Source organism: Hoplias malabaricus, chromosome 11, assembly GCF_029633855.1.
Source record: "Hoplias malabaricus isolate fHopMal1 chromosome 11, fHopMal1.hap1, whole genome shotgun sequence".
Classification (NCBI taxonomy): domain Eukaryota; kingdom Metazoa; phylum Chordata; class Actinopteri; order Characiformes; family Erythrinidae; genus Hoplias; species Hoplias malabaricus.
The window spans coordinates 42,165,593-42,170,592 of NC_089810.1; the positions used below are offsets into that span (position 1 = coordinate 42,165,593).

Below are 5,000 nucleotides of genomic sequence, written 5' to 3' on the forward strand. Positions count from 1 at the left end.
GTGTTCTCTCTGTGTCTGCATGGGTTTCCTCCGGGTGACTGTCTGTGAGGAGTGTGGTGTGTTCTCCCTGTGTCTGCATGGGTTTCCTCCGGGTGACTGTCTGTGAGGAGTGTGGTGTGTTCTCCATGTGTCTGCGTGGGTTTCCTCTGGGTGACCGTCTGTGAGGAGTGTGGTGTGTTCTCTCTGTGTCTGCGTGGGTTTCCTCCGGGTGACCGTCTGTGAGGAGTGTGGTGTGTTCTCTCTGTGTCTGCGTGGGTTTCCTCCGGGTGACTATCTGTGAGGAGTGTGGTGTGTTCTCCCTGTGTCTGCGTGGGTTTCCTCCAGGTGACTGTCTGTGAGGAGTGTGGTGTGTTCTCTCTGTGTCTGAGTGGGTTTCCTCCGGGTGACTGTCTGTGAGGAGTGTGGTGTGTTCTCCATGTGTCTGCGTGGGTTTCCTCCGGGTGACTGTCTGTGAGGAGACACACATTGGTAGATGGATTGGAGACTCAAAAGTGGCCATAGGTGTGAGTGAATGTGTGAGTGTGTGTTGCCCTGTGAAGGACTGCCACCCCGTCCAGGGTGTGTTCCTGCCTTGTACCCTATGATTCAGAGTAGGCTCCGGACCCACCGCGACCCTGAACTTGATAAGGGTTACAGCCCCTTGGTCAATAAAAGGTGTTTGAAAAGTGCTTTGTAAAGAAAATGAACTTACTCACGTACTTACTTTTTAATTCAGTGTGTCATTTTTCAAAGTTTATTTTATTATTCCATTATAATATCAAATGGAAATGCTTCCACAAATTGTGACATGGTTACTGTGTTGTAAATACAATGTTATAATGCATTATATACCCTGACCAAAGCTGTACACTGCATTGGTAGAGTGCTGTACAGACTTTGCCCAGCCATAGCAAGTTATAACAGATGACACAATTATTCACAATAGATTTATTGCAAGTGCTGCCAGAGTCCGCTCTATTTATCCACTATGAGCCCGCTTACCCCTGCAGTTACAGTGTTCCTCAGCAGGGGGCAGTAGTGAGCTGTGAAAGAGATCCAAGCAGTGAGTGAATTTCCAGGCAAGACCAGAGCAGTAAATAAGACATAAACCCAAGCGTTTTGCACTTTCCCTTGTGTGTGTTGTACGCTGGTTCTGTGTGATCCCGTAAACACAAGAACAGTGTTCCTCGGAGTACGGCTCGGCCAAACCACACTCGCCCTCGCTCCATCTTCCTACATTTCTGAGCAGCTGCCAGCCACTTTCCTCGGGACGACCCAGGCCTTTCCAGAGAGAAGAAAGTTGTGATTTGTCTTATTAGGACGGAGAGTAATTTGAACAAAACAAACTTCTACTCAAGCTCCTCCACATCTCACAACCTTCCCTGTTGTTGACAAGTGGAAAATGACTTCTGGACTTCTTTTCTTGGGTGGGGAGGGGCTTTAACAATTTCTATCTGCCTCCTTTTAATGACTCCTGGACCCTGGAGGTGTGTGGCAGTGATATCACCATTGCACCACTGTGCCACTTGTAAAATAGTTTTCAGTCTTCTATGTACGTTGATATGTTAAACACAACATTGTCAGTCCTACATACACCAATTTGGCATAGGACAGGGGTAGGAGTGGGGGGAGGGGAGGCTGTCCTACCCACCCACAGAGGGAAGATCTGGCTCTCTAGGGCTCATTACCTTGACACCAGAAGCAGCTCCTAGATTCAAACTTGCATTTTCCAGCAGACAGGACTTAAGGCTTAGACTTGAGAAAGAATATATTGAATTAGAAAACAATATCATATCGATATATAACAGCACACAGTGGGATTATGATATATAAAATGCCTGAGACATTTTTTTCTAGCCACTTATAACTAGTTATAACTCCTTACAACACATTTAATATGCATTTAGTGCAATGTAACATGAGTGTTTAGTTTTATACCCTCAGGCATCATAACATATGATATCACTGCAGAGGCGATTGCTCTAAGACTGCAAGGGAAGCTCAGCTTCCCCTAAAATGTCAAAAAATAAGTGATCAAATATATACTGTTGTGTACACGTCATTGAATAAATATGCACTACAACGCGCTCAACTTTTGTTCAGAATCAGCTTCTTATCACTGGTAAATACGCGGCTTTCCTCTCAATCATTCCCGCAGCTTCACAGTGCTTTAAACAGTGAGAACGCTGAGCATCCACAGAGTTCAATAGCGAAGTGCAGCGAAATGCAGTGAAACGAGACATTGGATAAATGCTGGGCTTTGTCCCGCCCATCGGACGCTCAGCGTCTCTGGGGGTCTATGTGGCAGTGGGCTGGCCTCGGCTGGCCCGGACGCTCAGCTTCTGCATGATGATTGGATGATCTGTCTGAGGCTGAATCCCTTTTTGATTGACAGCGAAATGAGCGAATCAGCGATCCTTTGGTGTAAAGACCCGTGGGAGCATTACATTTTCATTCTGTTCTGAGTTGAACCGGACACTTTCTTAAACCTCTTAGCGGCATTTTCTTTGTTAAAAACGACTAGTGACAAATCGAGCTTCTATTTTGGTGGGTTTTTTGTAGCTGCTTGTGTTTGGAGACTGACTTCTATCACTCTTTCTGACTTCTATCTCAGTTTCTGTCCAGTGGGTGCTGCTGAGCCCCTCCACCGTCACAAAGCACTCACAGGCGGACACACTTCACATGGGCCAAGGCCGTTTAAGCAGCCTAGCTCTGCTGGCCATTGAGAGGACACTAGTCAAGTCCCTGGAAAAGACGCCTTGTTGGTACGACAGGGTCACAGATAATTTTCTTGAAAAGGAACGGAGGGTAGAATTTACGTATAAATAAACCCACACATTTTATGATGTAGACCGACATTGAGCTTCCCCTCCTTGAAAGATCAGCATCTGCCACTGCATCACTGTAAACTCTATCACACACTTTTAGAAAGGTTTGCTCTATTTTAACCGGACTTGAGGACAGATTGCTCTCGTGGTGAATTACTAAAAATCAGATTTTTATAAACATTCCCAGGATGTTTACTAAAGACATTTTAGAAATAGAAATGTGTACTAAATACAAATTAATTGTAAATTGCTCCTCCAGATGTTTTATATTAGTACCACTTACTTTTCCATGCTTTTGTTGCACTTTCCCGACTTTTTTTGAGGTGTGTGGTTGCCATCAAGTTTTAAATGAGTTCATAATTGGTTTCACAAAAGGGTAAAACGTCTCATTTTCAACATCTGATGTGTGTTTTACGTTCTGTTTTGAATAAGATATGGGTCTGAGATTTACCAGTCGCTGCATTCTGTTTTTAATTTACATTTTACACAGTGTCCCAAATGTTTGAGAATAAAGGTTGTATAACTGGCTTTTGTATCTTTAATGCTTGTGGATTTTTTCAGTTGAATTTATGGCAACCCCAATGTGAAAAATCTACCTTAAAACTTCCCCTAACTCTAAACTAAATATTACCTGTAAATCTTAAAGGTAAATAAAACTGTACTGTGCAAAATGTTAGAACAATAGTTTAATGTGTGTTCAGTGCTGTCACTTAACCCGTAACCTAACAGTGAAACCACACTAAGTATGAGTGTGTTTCATAGAACAGTGCCACCTGTGGATGGGAAGTCACTTAGTGGATGTAAAGTAATTATTGACTATGAATTGTTTATAATGAGACTGACTCCACAGGCTTATGAGATATTGCTAATGAGATATAAAACATAACAAATGTTATGGATGTATGTTTGGATATTTGGGGTCTTGAATATGTTTAAATAAACTTATTTAACCCTTTATACTGACACCTACTGGCCTGGCTGTACTCAAGGTTATGTAGGAAATCATTTGTAATCATGGCTGAGGATAGTTGCGGAGTGTAATTCACTTTTACAGTACTCCCCTGAAAGCTAGGGGAAGGGCTGAGGGAGATTTCTGAGAGGGTGCTTTCCTACCCTCCTCCAGAATTTACATAGCGCAGTTTCTACAGTGCTGACCCTGGAGTTGCAAAGGCAGAAGGCTCTATTCTCCATGTTACAGCTCAATAAAGCATTGGTATGATTTTGAAGACGTAATTTTAAGGTAAAAACTAGATCCTAGTGCTGCTTTAAATCCATGTTTACACAACATGGGACACTCCCAACAGGGGAAAGTCACCAGGAGGTTAATCGCACAGACAGAGCCTCCGCAGGTGAAAGCAGATCCACTGTGTGGCGAGCAGTAAATGCCTGGGTCATGCCCCTTGTATTTGCTTTGCTTATGTTGAGCATATGGTGACCTTTCCATGTTTTCCAGCCTGTTCCAGAGCACATGGACGCTCCTCAGGAACATCTCCATTGGTTCCTGATGGCCCCCTCTCCGTGACAACTGGAGTCTGGGGTTGTGTTGTCATGCAGGAACGGCAAATGATCTTAGTGTTCTCCTCCAAGTGTTTTAAGCTGCGTGCTGTGTTTTAGCAGCAGTTTGAACAGAAGCAGAATCTGGCTTCACGTCAAAAACACAGCAGTGGTTCATGGTTCTTGTACAGGTCTCATTTGACAAAGTCCCCCCTCAAGGAAAGGGACAGAAGAGACGGCTCAAGGAGGAGACATGGGGTCAGCATCCTCCCTCTTCCTTCCACAGGAGTTGCCTCAGCCCTTCACTCATTTGCTCCTTCATTCCGGTCCCAAGAGGCTTTGGACAAAGTGCTTTCCTCCGGGGCGAGGGAGTTCATGAACCCCAGCTTGGCATCTTAATATTTACATTCCATCCTGGCAACTCTGGATCTGTTTATGATAGCCTTCGCTCTCCCAGTTATTTGGATTTGGGTCTATTTATGTTCTGCGTAGGTAGGGACAAACAGGCCGAGTGGTCAGATGCTGGACTTGTATAGTGTTAGAAACATGTATCTCCAAAGTGGTCACTTCACTGTAGGAAGGGAAAGAAATGTTCTTGATTTTAGTGCAAAGTAATGATTAAAACTTTCAGGTATTTCATTTTGGAGATTTTATATTTGTCCATCCACTGTGAAATTTCCACACGAAATAAAGAGCTGC

General features: G+C 43.9%; 1 long non-coding RNA gene across 1 annotated transcript in view; it reads right to left on the minus strand.

Moving 5' to 3' along the window:
- Window positions 1–4,650: 4,650 nt before the first annotated feature.
- Window positions 4,651–5,000, minus strand: part of LOC136710132 (uncharacterized) — a 1,996-nt gene continuing 1,646 nt past the window's right edge. The window contains exon 2 of the long non-coding RNA XR_010804578.1: window positions 4,651–5,000. This exon is cut by the window's right edge and continues 1,106 nt beyond it. This is a non-coding gene — a long non-coding RNA (uncharacterized lncRNA).